Genomic DNA, 14,786 nt, shown 5'->3' with positions numbered 1-14,786 from the left:
GAGAAAGGGACCAGAAATTTCAGAGGTTTGTTATTCTCTAAAGGGTTAAGAACCAGGGTTATGAATGATAATTAAAAAAATTCTTTTTTAGGGATAGATACTATTACATGCTTCAAAAACAAAAAGAATAATCAGTGAAAAGTTTTCCTGGCTCCAGCCACTAGTTTCCTTCCCATGGGTGACACACATTTTTGAGTTTCCTGTGATCCTTCCAGAAAGGCTTTACAATTGCATAGGTGCATCTATAGGCTCACTCTTTTTTCCTTTTCCTTTTTTTACTCACATGGTGGCATACTATACACATCTTCTGCTCTTTGTTCTTTTACTTAATATATATATCTTGGAGAACTTCTTGTGTTCATTCATCACGAGTTTCCTCTCTCTTTTACGGCCACATACTATTTCAGTGTTTGGATGTTCCCTTATGTGTTCAACAGTCCCCTATTCTTGGATATTGAGACTGTTTACAGTCATTTTCTACACAAACAATAACAATGAATAACTGCTCATGGCTATGTTGCACATATATGATATACAGTAGAAAAATTCCTAGAAATAGAATTCCTAGGCCAAATGGCATGTGCATTTGTAATTTTGACATAAGTGATCTAATTTTCCTCCACAGAAGTTGTAGAGATTTGCACTCCCATGAGCAGCAGTTGAGCCTGCCAGTTTCCCCTTGCCCTCTGGAACATATTGTGTTACTGAACTCCTAGGTCTCTGATAGGTAAACACAATGGCATCTCAGTGTAGCTTTAATTTGCATTTCTTATTATGAATAAGGAATATTTTCAGATGCTTAAAAGTCATTTTAAATCATTTAAGTCATTTCCTTTCCTGTGAATTGTCTGCTTCTTACTTTTTGCTTGTTTTTTTTTTTCTACTTACTCTTTTTTTTCTTATCTAGTTGTCTATGCTATCTGTATATCAGGGAAATTAACTGTGATAGGAGCCGCAAATATTTTTTTCCTGGTTTATTGTTGACTTTGCTTATTGTGGTGGTTGCCATGCAGGAGTTTTTCTGACGTCAGATTTAGCAATCTTTTATATTATTGCTTTTTGGTTTTGTGGCATACACAGAAAGGCCTTCTCACCCCATGATTCTTTAAAAATTCTCTGAATAGTGATGGTTGGCTCCAGGCCACCAGATTTAGGGGTCCTGAGTGAGGCTGGGGGCAGGCCAGTACCTCTGATCCCGTAGACTATGGACATCAGCCACTACTGCTGCTGTGTGCTGGGATGGGGTCTCATGCCCAGTGACTGGCCCAGAGCTTGCTCATGGGAACATAAGGGAGGCTGTTGAAGGGAACTGCATGGAACCTGCTGGCCCCAACACATCCACAGACATGTGGGGTTGTACGGATCATCTTCAGGCATAGGTATTAGGTTTCCTATGAGATTGGACCACATTAGAGTAAGGCACTTGCGCCCGATACTTAACGTTTAAGGCTATGGAATCTTTTCTTCCCAACTGTTGCTATCCAGTCATCAGCATTTGGGCCACAGAAGGCTTGATGAAGCTAAACTTTTGTTGGCTGGGTGATCAGGCTGTTTTAGTAGGTGGAAAATAAACAGTGAAGATGTGCTCACCTGAAGGAGAGGGACGAGGAATGGGTCAGGAACCTGCTTTGGGGCTCAACCTTTGCTGCTTTTGTTTGGCACTTTGGCCACAAAGCTGCCCTACTAGGATCAGCCCCCCAACTGGGGGCTCTGGCCCTTTGGGTCAGTGTGAGTATTTGGCATATTTGGGGGGGCGGCGGGAAGAGAAGTGGGGAGGAGGGAGGGAGTCCCTTGTCTTCAGGACTTCCCACACCACAGGTTTCCCCTAATCCGCTCAAAAGCAGAGAACAGAGGGCAAACTGGATCTGGGGGAGGGGGGCACAGCCCCGGCTCTGTTCAGACGAGGCATCCTGTGCGCTTTCCCAGAACCCACAGGTTACCACATCTGAGGTAATGAGAACTGAATGAGAAGGCCAGAGGGTCAAAGGTGACACCAGCGTGTCTGGCATGACCTTCAAGGGGTATTCGCACAGTGGGGGCGGATAACTGACTCTCCTTGGGATGTGTGTCCATGTCTGGGAGTGTGTGCTCCCCAGAGCCCAGGAGGAGGTTAGGGACCTCTCCATTCAGTACAGCAAGGAGAGAAAGGCCTGGAGCGAGGCCCTGGGACTGGGGGCTAAAGCAGCTCTGGGTATGAGAAAGAGGGTGCTGGGCTGGTTACCAGGGATGGGGAGAGAGGACCTGGAATCCAGCGCGCACCTGGGGGATCCAGGGGGGGAGACAGCAGGGGGCCGCTCCTGCCAGGTGGGGCTTTGGGAGGCCGCGATCCCGGAGGGTTTCTCGCCCCGGGGAGTCCAGCATACAACCACGCAGGGCCAAGCGAGCAGGGCGCGGTCGCCTAGGTCCCTCCGCGTCGTACGCGCTCGGCGCCCGCCAGGTGGCAGCGCAGCGCCCGGGGCAGGGTGCGGGAGCCTTGCCGCGTTCACCTGTTCTACCCACGGGAGGACCAGACCCCTACGCTCCCGAGCCAGCAGGTCCGGGACACGCCTGGGAATCAGTGTGCTCCCCAGGGCCCAGGGCGGTTGGGGCGCCGCGGCTTCCAGAGCCTGGGCTCCATTCCCGGTCCCCGAGACCAGCCCCGCAGGACCCAGGTCCCAGGTGCACCCGCCCGCCCTGCTGACTGTCCCAGCGCCAGGGCTGGGGGGCGCGGGGCTCCGCGCAGCGCCCGGCACTGACGAATCTTTGTCTTCCCTTTCCTCCCGCCGAGCGGTCCCGCCGGGAAGCGTTCTCCGACCCCCGTTTGCTGGGCGGGGGTGGGGCGAGGGCTGCGAGGGAGGCCGGGGCGGGGGCGGGGGCGCGGGCCGGCCAGCCTCGGGCCAGTGCGGGCTGCGCCCCGCAGCCGCGCCGCGTGCGCCGGGCAGAGGCGGCCCTGCGTGCCGTACGCCGCGTCCGGGGCGCGCCCGCCGCTATTCAGCTTCCCGGGCTCATTAGCAGTCTCCGTGTGCGGCTCGGCGCGGGCTCACAAAGAGCTGCGGCGGCGCCCCGCGCTCGGCCTCGCGGACTGAGCCGGCGGCGGCGGCGGCGGCGGGGCGGGGGCGGCGGCTCACCCGCGCAGCCCCGCGCCCGGGCCAGGTAAGCTGGGGGGCCCAGGCCGCCTGACTCGCGGGCGGCGGCAGCCTGGGGGCGCCCGGGTCGGCTCCGGGGGGTGTGGGGGGGTGGATGCGGCGGCCGGATCTCTGTTCCTCGGACCTGGCGGGGCTGCGGAGCGGCCGCAGAGAGGGACGGTCGGCAGGGCTGGGAGCCGCTGGGCTATGGGGGTGCAGACCACCGGCCCCACTCTTCTCGGACCAGCTCGAACACCCCTCCCCCGACCGGCTGGCGGGCGCGGCGGGGACGAGCGGGCGGCTCACGCATCCCGGGCGGGGGGCGCCGCGGCGGGGGGCAGCCCGGCGCGGGCAAGAGGCGCTGGCTGCCGCTGGGGTCCTGCTGGGCTGGCCCGGCCGCTAGAGCGTTCCGCGGCCCCTCTCGGCGCTGGCCCCAAGTCCCTGTGCCGGGCGGCAACTCCCGAGTTTGGGGTCGCTTCTGGGTTCGCTGCCTCCGGAGAACCCGGCCCCCGATCTTCTCCCTCTCCCCTTTCTCTCTATAATGAGCCCCAGAGGGAAAAACTCCTCAGTTAAAAATTCCTCACCCCGTTTCCCCTGGGCAGCCGGCACGGGGCTGGGGGCGCGGTGCGGACCTGCCGCTCGGCTGTGCCCCTTCCCCACGGCGGGCACAGCCTGGCAAGGCTGCTGACGGGAGGTTTGGGCACAGATGATCCAGGCGGAGTGGAGCTCCCTGTCCCCCAAGCAGTACTTCTGGCCAGGCGGTGGGCGGCGGGCCTGGGCGGGCCAAGGCTGGGGGTGAACTTCCCCTGGGCGCGGAGGGACGGTGCGGTGCGGAGGGTGCCCGGCAAGGGGCCGGCCCTGGGAGCCTTGCGGGGAGCGGAGCCTTAGATGGAGCCCGTTAGTCTTCACTTAGTATTTACTTGCAAAAGAAAGACTTTTAATTTTTTCAGATGAATTCAGATACGACCTGACGGGGACCAGGCTTAAATCTGTGGTTAAGAGTAGTTAACTCACCAATGGTCACGCCGAAGGGGAAGCACCCAAATCTCCGCACTTGCTCCTGGCACTTGGTCCCTGAGACCCTGGGCTGAACTGTCCCTGGCCCCTTCAATCTCCTGTCCCCTTTTCTGGTTATTATTTGTTTCCCTTTTTTGTCTTTGAGAAAAGACAGCGGTTTTAGGAATAATGACCTGAAAGCTTTCAGGGTTGCAGTGGGACAACTTTTCTTGGGAGCCTGCAGGTGGCCTTTTCTCAAGCCTCTGGGTTAGGGTCCTTCCAGTGAGGTAAGGCAGGGGCTGCTAGAGCATGCAGGTCTCCCTGCCCTCTGCCCTCACTCCTGGGTGGCTGTAGGTGCTGGATCCCCCACCCGCTCCCTGCAGCCTGGGCTGGAGAGATCTTCTGAGCTTAGGAGCTCCTGTGATTGACACAGACATGGAACCTGCTGGGGCTCCAGGTGATGTCCAGGTGGTCAGTGGATGAGCTGGAGCTTGTCGGTTGTCAGTTGGCTGTGTTGGCAGCTGTCTCCCGTGGGCACCAGCAGCACTGCTGGGGAGGCCCTGGAAGTGGGCTCCAGAGCTGGGCCGGGTCTGGGCAATGACACTAGCAAGGGGACACCCGAAGGTGTTTGCTCTCATTTGTTAGGGAGCACGGTCTGTGCCCTTCCCCACCGCCTGCCTTTCCGTCCCTGGGCTCCTGGGCCCCTGGGTTGGAGCACAGGCTGAGTCCACAGGGTGTGAGTGTGTGTGAGCGGGAGAGGCAGGGTGGCACTTGGAGGAGGGGAAGCCGGTCATGGTCAAGTCCCTATTCTCTTCCCCCTTGCTTGCTTTCTGGGGCACCCCAAGCCCCAGTTGTGGCTTGTTAATGTATTTGTATAACCATTCCTTGAGTAGTTCTAATTCTTTCTCTCTTTTTAAAAAAATATTAGTTTCACAGGAATAATTGGTGGGGATGGATTGTGAAATGGAGGCGCATAAATATCCAGTTTGCCAACTGAGCTAAGAAATGCAAGATAAAAATAAAAGATAATTGTAAAAGACACCAGTCTCACCCCTGGAAGCTGAGAGGGGGTGATAAAAACACCTTGATTTTTCCTAGACAAAACTGAGGAACTCAGAGGAAAAACACATTTGATGGTGAGGTTAGCATGGGGCTGGGCTTCGTTTGGATTGGGCGGCAGTGAGGGCTGTTGGAGTGGGGAGCACGGGGGGCTGAGGCCAGATCCAGAGGCCCCCTCCAGGCCTCAGCTCCTTCCCAGCGCTCCTCTCTGTCCTTTGCCCTGTATACCTGCCCCTGCGACTCAACAGGTATGGGCCTTAGGTGACACCATGGTCTGAAGTCTTGGAGAAACCTTTACTGTCCAGGGGAGTCTGAGAGGGCTGGGGGCAGGTGGGCATGGAGACCCTGAACATGTCACTGGCTGGCCTCAAGGACCTTCCAGAACAAGTTGCAGAAACCCACATACCCTGCCTTGCAGCCTGGTCCTTGAGAAATGGGGAGAGCAAGAGAGAGCCCTGGGTGTGGGTGGTGGCCCTCGCTGCACCACTCACAGGCTGTGTGCCCTTGCAGTGCTGTCCTCGGTTTCTCACTCTTGCTGTGGCTGTGAGTGCTGGGGACGTGTAGGCACTGGTGGGGAATGATGTAGCCACTGACCGTCAGGCAGGCATCCCCAGTGCAGGTCACGTTCCAAGTGATTGCTCACTGAGGCCACCTGGGTGCCCGGCAGGGGTTGGGGTGATACTCATTTTTTTCCCTTGGAAGGTGGTGGGCCGAGTGCCCACAGAGAGGACTCTCTGGTTCCTTCCCCCTCCTTAAGTCCCCCGCCCACCACCTGGGTTGGGTCCAGCTTGTGTCTCTGAGCAGCCTGCTGGCACAGGCTGAGTCAGCTGTCGTGGGCACTGTCTTCTCTTGCCTCTCCTGAAGCCAGTCCCCCCCCCCTCCCTGTCCAGAAACACAGAGGAGCCCGGGGAGGCCAGTGACCTCAAGGTCACGCAGGCAGGCTCTCTCCATGGAACCCTACACATTGTGTGTGTGTGTGGGGGTTGCCACTGCTATATGAATTATGATTTCTGTGCTGGCTTTAGGGTTTCCCAGGGTTGGACTTCAGGCTACCCCTTGGCATGGCAGGCCCAGGCCAGTCTGTCTCCTTTGCTCAAGCTTCTAGTGGCTCTCCAGTTCCCGCTCCACACCCGTGTTCCTCTGCCCGATTTTCTCAAGTCCCTCCCTCCCCTTCAAGCGTGGTTCCTCCAGTCTGCCCAGGCTCTAGGCAGACAGGCTCACTGACCATGTTTGCCCTGGGCTGTCCCCACCCCACCTCCACCTGCCACCTTGGCCCAGGGCCCTCTTGTCCATCCTGGATGGTCCCAGCTGAGTGTGAGCTCTTCCCTTCTTATCCCTTGGTCCTCAAGTATGCCAGTCCACTCTTGCCTCAGGGACTTTGCACCTGCTGTTCCCACTCCCTGGCATGTCCTCCCCCAAGATGTCCACCTGGGCTTGCTGCCTCACTTATTTTAGTCCTCTGTTTATATGTCAGCTCCCCGGCCACCCTACATACATTAGCATCACTTCCCCCTTTCTTGTTAACCCCGTTTTGTGTTTCTTTTTAGTACCTAAAATTCAATGTGTTCTTTATACACTTGTTTGTTTATTGTCTGTCTCTTACCACTCAAATGTAAGAGACTTTGTTCACCTCTGGATCTCCAGTAGCTAGAATAGTGCCTGGCACATAGTAGACCCTCAGTGCTATTGTTGGATGAATGAATGAATGAAGCCCAGGAGCATCAGTCTTCCCTTCAGTACATGCCCGGCTCCCCGCTCCTCCTTTCCCCAAGACCCAGAGCTGGAACTGAGCTGTATTCACATTTGGATCCCTCCTGGAACATAGCACAGAACCTTGTGCTCAGTGGGCGGTCGGGAAGGAGCTGCAGAATTGTACAGTGCAAAGTCAGTTTTCACGTAGGCCAGAAGAGAACACGGTTGGGAAGATAAGCCAGCCCAAAGAGTGGGCTTTCTGATTCTGCACTGAAATTTTCCTTTTTGGATTTTCGGTTGTTTGGATTGTCTGCCCCCAGACAGTACCTGCTGCCAGAGCCAGCTCTGCATCTCCCTGCAGTCACTCGGGTACAGATGCACTGGGAAGGAGGCACTCTCACCCAGGTTCCCTTCCTTCTCCATCTGGGTCTTTCTAAACTTGTCTTGTACCTAATGTCAGACTCAGTGTCTCGGGGCTCCCAGCCACTCTGCCTTCCCTCCCAGAAACCTTCCCCTGCCTGATTTTCTCCTGCTTGTGTTCTGGCATGGCCAAGTAAGGTGCTCTGGTTTTATGAGAAAGGCATTGGGAGGTAGGAAAAGAGGGTGGGATTTGGAGTAATGAGAGCTTGATTCCAACCTGGCTTTGCCACTAATCCCGGGGTCCTCGGGCAAGTCACCGGCCTTGGGAGTTTTTCTCAGCATCTGTAATACATGCAGCATACCTCTTGCCCCCGGTTGTTTTGAAGCACAAACGAGATGCAATATTGAACTGACTCGAGATATTTTATGACAGCAAGGGCTTGGTGGTGTGCCTGTGTAGCCTTGGGCGTGTGTGGCTTCTCTTATTGTCTTGGGAGTTTTAAGGTTCAGGTTTTTGAGTTATAACCACAGTTTAATAAGAGAATGTGGTGTAGGCGCTTCATAAACTCTGTAAAGTGCTGTTCTAATATAAGGTACTACATCTGTTGTGTGTTTGAAGGATCAAAATTAAGAAAGAAAAAAATATGTGGTTGAGATTCCTGTATTGACTGACTGCAAAAATATTTTCATCTCTAGAGGTTTTCTGGAAACCGAAGCACTCCAACCTTTGACAGTGGTTTTTGATGGAGAAACCACTGGAATTAAACACGCATTGTGGGGCAGTTGTGTGTGTTGAGTTCTGTTTGTCTTTGCTGGTTTTTTCTTTGTCTGTTTGTTTCTTCTTGCTATGTTCTTGCCCAGAAGGCTTGTCTTGAACTCCTGGCCTCAAGTGATCCTCGCTTATCAGCCTCCTGAGTAGCTTTGTTTGCTGTTTTAAATAATTTCCAGACAAAACCAAGAGGCAGGTCTTGTTGTCTTAACTCCACAGTGGGGAGTCTGGGGACCAGGCGGGCAGCTGTGACTTGCCCAAGAGCACGCTGCTGCTGCAGGGAAGCCCAGCACATTGGGACCGGCATTGAAGAGTGTGCAAGGCTCATGTTTTCTCCTCATTTCCTCCTAGCACCCATTTTGCATCAGATTTGTTTTTAAACCTGGGGTGGCACGACTAGGAGTTATGACCACTTGTGTGGCAGGTACAGGGGTTAATTTTCAACGTGTGCCTAGAGTATCTGATGGCTGGGGGTTTGAGAGTCACAGAAATGCCAGATGACCCAGGGCCCATCACAGAGATGGGGAGGGGGCTTGTGAGTTTGCCCTCTGGGAGAGCTACGTTGCTGTTGGCTCCCTAAGGTGCTTTCCTTTTGTCACTTGACACTAACATGGATTGTTTGCACTTCCTGTCCCTACAATCAACGGTGCAGAGAGATGCTTGTTTCTAAAATACTCAGGCATCTGTTCTACACAAACTGTAATTAACGAGTAAATGGTGAATAGAACAACATCATTTATGATTTCCAGTTGAGATATGTATGTACAGTTATGCACCACATGATGACGTTTCAGTCAACAATGGATTGCATATATGATGGTGGTCCCATAGATTATAATGGAGCTGAAAAATGATGTGGCCATCATAATGTCATAGAGCAATGACTTAATTTTATAAAATAAATTTAGCATAGCCTAAGTGTACAGTTTTTATAAAGTCTATAGTAGTGTACATAATGTCCTAGGCCTTCACTTTCACTCACCATTCACTGACTTACCCAGAGCAACTTCCAGTCCCGCAAGCTTCATTCATGGTAAGTGTCCTATACAGGCGTGCCTTTTTTTTGGTTTTTTTTGAGACAGGGTCTTGTTCTATTGGCCAGGCTGGCATGCAGTGGCATTGTCATGGCTCACTGTAATCTCAAACTCCTGGGCTCAAACGATCTTCCTGCTTCAGCCTCCTGAGTAACTAAAACTACAGGCTCATGCCACCACTCCCAGCTAAGTTTTTTATTTGTTGTAGAGATGGGGGTCTTGCTATTGCCCAGGCTGGTCTCAAGAATTCCTCCCGCCTCTGCCTTCCAAAGTGCTAGGGTTACAGGTATGAGCCATTGTGCCCAGACAGGTGTACCATTTTTAATCTTTTATACCATATTTTTACTGTACTGTTTCTATGTTTAGATATGTTTAGACACACAAATACCTACCATTGTCTTACAGTTGCCTGTAGTATTCAGTACAATAACATGCTGTACAGATTTGTAGCCTAGGAGCAATAGGCTATACCATAAAGCTTAGGTGTGTAGTAGGCTACACCATCTAGGTTTGTGTAAGTACATTCTATGATGTTCGCACAATGATGAAATCGCCCAGCGACACATTTCTCAGAATGTATCCCCATCCTTAAGTGACGCATGACTATGTATATATAGTTTTTCATTTAGTTAGTTTTACATTCCTGGAATTGATTCCCCAGCAAGGAAGCTCTGCATATGAATTTCTCTGAATTGTTGTATGCATTGTTAATTTAATAAAAAATATAGTTATAGTTTTCCCCAGTTGGTTTGATTATCAATTATCTTGGAAAAATCCATGGTTTCAAAAATACGAAAACCACAAATTGAGTGAATGTATGCATTTAGGAGTGAGGGATTTCTCAGGTCTCTCTGAAAGCAAGTGTGTGCATTGTTCAAATAAAACAGTTTCCATTTCTTCGTCTTTTGGTATAGTGAGTGAGCCATGTGCTCTAGCATCTGTCCGTATTATCCAGAGCTGGTGGCAGCTGTCATGGTGAGGTGGAGTGGGGCCCGTGGCAGGAATTGGAAGCTCTGGAAAGCCAGGCTCTGCCGCTGCTCAGAGTTTGACTTGACTCATCCTGAGAAGGATGCATGTAGGTCGTGCTTCCTTCCTCACCTGCCACCAAGTTACTGTGAGGATGAAGTGAGATTAGGTGTGTGCGAGTCTTCTGTTCCAGCAAAGCACTCGGTCAGTGCAGTCACCAGGCTTGGGGTGTGTGTTCTGTGTGTATGTGTGTGCGTGTTTTCTTCCCAAGTCGCCTGCCAGTCTCAGACACCTGGCACTACCTCTGGCCCTCTAGCTGGTTCTGGCTGGTGAAGGTCGTCAGCTGGGTGGATTGATTCTGGCCACAGGTCCCCACGCTGCCCCCTCCTGGCCTGCCTGTTAGATCCTGAGCCCCTGAGGCAGGACTGAGTCAGTCACATTGATGGCTGTTTCTCCAGGGAGTGGCATTGGGCTAAGTCTAGGTTATTCTGACCCAACAGCCCCTACCAGCTGTGTCTTCCTTTTGTGTATGTACTGTGACGATTCTGGTGGTGGCCTTTCTCTGGCCTTTGAGTGCTGGGGCTCAGGGACCTGGAGAGGAGCATGCCATTGTATTGCAGGTTGGACGTGCCGTCTGCCTTTGGTGGTGGGGGGACATCTTCATGCTGTCTTGGGTTAGAAAGTCTGAGAGCAGAAGCCCCTCCGAAGCAAGAACTCCTGATTGTGCCTCTCCCTTGGGCTTTCACAGCTTTCAGCTTCTAAATTAATTGCATTTTATTAAGTAACGCTTTTCTTCTTGATCACAGGCTGTTCTGTGCTTAATCAGCAGGGAGGACTGGTGCTACCACAGTTGATTTGATATGCCCAGGAGCAGTGTCACCTCCGACTTGCATTGACTTCATGTGGGGAACTGCCTTGGGGGACCCCTGGGGGTGGCATTCCCTGCCCCTCGCTTTAGGAATCCCGACCTAACTCCCTGTGTTGCTCCTTTTACTCATCACATGACATGGTTTATCTAATAATGGAAACAAAGGGGTGTGGGGCACTTAAATGGTAGCCCTTCACTTTGCCTGTCTTCCAGCTCTCAGTGCTTTGATACTCGGGGACTCTGCAGTGGTGGAACTGGGGGAGGTGCCCTCCGCTGTAGTTATCCCTAGTCCCTTTGCTGTGACCTCCATCCATCCATCCACTCAACAGGCATTTTCTGAGCACCTGCTGTGTTCCATCTTTCCTGGTCCCAGTTTAGACCTGGGTGGAGTCAGGAGGGGGAGCGTGGAAGACTGCTGAGAATGTGTGGTGGCCTGGGAGCCATCCTGGCTCTGGGTTACAGGTGCTCCTAGAGAAGCACAGTCGAGGAGGTGTGAGAGTGCCGGGACGGGAGGGTCAAGGACCCCATCCTGGAAGAGGGGGTGGGTTAGCCCCTCCATAGCTCAGGCCAGAAGAGTCCTCCAAGCCTGGGGCATGCAGGATTAGGTGGTTTGTGTATGTCAGAGCTGAAGATGGGGGGCAGGGTTGTGTGGTTCCTGACCATTGGTGGGGGGTGGCCCTGGAAAGTCAGTGCTGTGCGTTGGGGACAGAGCAGGTGCGGTAATATTAATACACAGTTTGCCAAGTGAGGTGAGAGGTGTATGGAAGGGTGCAGGGAAGGTGCAGGGGTGCAGGGAAGGTGCAGGGAAGATGCGGGGAGGTGTTCAGGGGGTGGTGCAGCGGGGTGTGGGGAGGGCATGGGGGCAGGTGTCTGGCCGAGGACTGGCGCCTACGTGGTGCAGGGGCTCCGGGAACCCGCTCCCCACCGTGGTCTGTAGGAGGAGGCTGCTGCTGCCAAGTCCTAGCCTTGCTAGCGTGGATGTTTAATTTTACCGTTTAGAGATTTACAGGCTTTCTAGATTAAATTGCCCCTGTTCTTCTACAGGAATGACAAAATCCATGACAAACCATTCATCACATTATTAATTTGCTCACCCAGAGTTAACCTGTGCAGCTCTGCTGACTTATGGAGGCCTAGGTCCAGTGCACAAGAGAGACTTGTGGGGGTGGGGGGATATGGTTCACAGTGGTGGGTGGTGTGGCCTCCTTGCCCACTATGTGGCCATTCTTGGCCTGGCTGGGCACATAGGCTGTCAGTACAGGCCCTCCCTGGTGGCTCTCTGGCCCTCTATGGGGAGAGGGGACTGCGGCTCCTTGGGTGGCTGTGCAGAGGGCTTGGGGAAGGGAAGTGGCAGCTGTAGCCGCTGGCTGGGTGTACTGAGCCGCGCCACCGGGAGATGGGCTGCAGAGGCCCATGCAGCATGCATGGTCTTGCTGCATAATGTTGAGCAAAAAACCCAGCTACGAGAATCTGTACTGCGTGATTCTGTTTATATGAAGGTCAACAGGCAATGGTCTTACACGGCGTTAGAAGTCAGGTTGCCCTTGGAAGACAGTCATTAGAGAAGGCATGGGGGTGGGTAGCAGAGCTTCTGGGGGTGCTGATGTCCCATTTCTTGATCTGGGTGTTGGTTTGCATGGGGGCTCCATTTATGATACGGAACTTTTCTGTACATATATTTCAATAAAAAGTTTTAAAAAAGAGGTACATCATCTTGGAATTTTCAAGGAGAACTTTGAATTGACTGACTCATGGCTTATTTTACTGCTGGAACAATACTATCAAAATCAAGATGACATTTAATGTGAGACAATTAGATTTTGCCATTACAATGAATGCTTATTAGTATTTAGATGCAAACTATATTTTCTAAGTGAGATCAGGATATGTAAAACCAGGTAGGATGCAAAGATCTATATAGATTTAATTGGTATGGATAAGTTATCTAGATGAAATGAGTTTTTCTTCCTGCGTATAAAAGGAGCTGTGCTCTTAAAGAAAGCCGGACACAAATAACCCAAGTGTTTAAGTGTCAAATGTTACATGGTTTCAGTTGAGTGGGAAACCACAGCTTTAAGAAGAGCAGTTGGAGGGAAGCGCTGGTCTGAACAACTCCTGTGGGTCAGTCCCCCATTCTTGCAGCCCGGAAATCATGGGTGGACGTTCTGTGGTGCCACCCACCTAAGTGCCTCTCGAAGCAAGGGCCTGTCACCCTGAGGCCCCCAGAGGTGCCCATTCTCCTTTGCCTGCGTCACTCCATGTCCTGCCTACCCTGCCTCTGCCACCCCTGAGCTCCTCCTCATCCCTGTGGACTCTGCTCCGGCCCCTCCTGCTGTCCCCAGAGGTCTTGTTCTGGCTGTGAGCCCACAAGGACAGGGCCATGTCACTCACTGCAGAGGACGGTGACTCTTTGTCCCGTGGCTGTTGACCTTGTGACCACCTTGGCTTCATGGGCCACACAGTTTGTGAGTGAGTATGGCTGAGGCCGTAGATTCATCTAAACCTCTGTGGAAGCCGTTTTGCATTGCAGCCTGTTGGAGGCTTTGGTATTTGTTCTCAGGGTGCTGTGTGTGCACGGGCACTGCTCAGAGCAACTCGCCTGTGAGTGTGCGCTCACTGCCTCCTCAGCCTCCCTGGAGGCACCGGGAGACTTTGGGCTGGAGGTGCAGCGTCCCTGCACCTGTGCCCTCTGTGGGCTGTCCCGGTTCACAGAGCAAAGGGTGTAGAAACACAGAGTGAGCATTTAGGGACCGTCACGGTCACTTCTGTGTGTTGAATCTGGTAAAGTGAAGAATGTCTTTTTTTTTTTTTTTAAGTTTCATTTTGGTAGTAATTTGATTTATTTTATTTTGCAAAAGTAGAGATCTGTGATATACTAGGTGAAAAACCCGGTCCTTTCCCCCAGATGGTTTACGATGCCATTGTGTAAAGCATGGGAGAGCGTGTACGGAGAGGAAGGCAGGAGGCCGGGGCAGGGTGGTGGTCAGGAGAGCAGGAGGCAAGGAACCCACCTGGGGAAGAGGAGCCCCAGATGAGCGTGCTTGGTGTTACGTTAGTCCCTTTCTACATGAGGAGACAGGAGCCTCACAGGAGGACCGCTGAGGTTGAGGCAGCAGAAGCAGAACCTGCTTTTGCACCAGACCTTGACCCCTGCCCTGGAGATCCTGCTGCCCCTGTCCCTGGCCTTTCCCAGCTGGACCCAGCCTCCTCCAGCTGCGTCAAACCTGCATGGCCGGGCAGTGTGGTTTGGTGTGGGAGTGGGCGCAGATGCTGATGCTGGGCATTGTGGGGCAGCTTCTTGGGCATGGTGATGTTGGGTACATTTTTAGGAAATGTCCCTTGTGCCCTCTCAGGTCCCCCTGGTGGGTCCCACGTGACAGAGGCCAGTGCCCACTGCCGTGGCAAAACACTCAGGGTCACTTTACACTCGGTGACACATCACATCACACATGCTCAAACTGAAGCTCCCCTGTGGCTTGTCATCTTCTTTCCAGCCAGGGGAGCTGTCCTGAATCTCTCCCTGTCACCTTGGCATTTTGCTACTGTGGTGTGTTTGGTGACATTTGTAAATGTGATGATTTTGCTGGGCCCTCCGTGGCTGTGGCTGCTTCTACAAAGGTGAGGATGAGCATCTGAGTGCTGCTTTGAGCCGGTGTTTTGAGCCCTTTAGCCTGGGCAGCCTTCCCTGTCCAGGTGTCCTGCCCATCTGCATGTGTCTTCACCCTGCAGGGAAATCCTGTGTGTTACTGTCCCGGGAGCTGATTGGCCACCTGGCAGAGAGACAGGCACTCCCCTGCCTGCCCCCTGCAAGGCCCCTTTGTAGAGTGTATTATAAATTGTATTTTACAATGCACCCCTCCCTCACATACATGTCATCCACTGCCCTGCCCCAGGCCAGGGCTGCCCCTGGATCCCAGCACCCAGCACAGTGCCTGGAA

The 14,786-nt window shown here is 53.0% G+C and overlaps 1 long non-coding RNA gene across 2 annotated transcripts in view; it reads left to right on the top strand.

The window, feature by feature from the left end:
- Positions 1–2,467: 2,467 nt before the first annotated feature.
- Positions 2,468–14,786, top strand: part of LOC123644664 — a 100,498-nt gene continuing 88,179 nt past the window's right edge. For both annotated transcript variants that reach the window (XR_006737206.1, XR_006737205.1), the window contains exon 1: positions 2,468–2,534. This is a non-coding gene — a long non-coding RNA (uncharacterized LOC123644664). The remainder of the gene's footprint in view (positions 2,535–14,786) is intronic.

Source organism: Lemur catta, chromosome 9 (genome assembly GCF_020740605.2).
Source record: "Lemur catta isolate mLemCat1 chromosome 9, mLemCat1.pri, whole genome shotgun sequence".
In the NCBI taxonomy this organism is placed as follows: Eukaryota; Metazoa; Chordata; class Mammalia; order Primates; family Lemuridae; genus Lemur; species Lemur catta.
The sequence above is the reverse complement of the archived record's forward strand: the minus strand, read 5'-3'. Positions and strand labels throughout refer to the sequence as shown.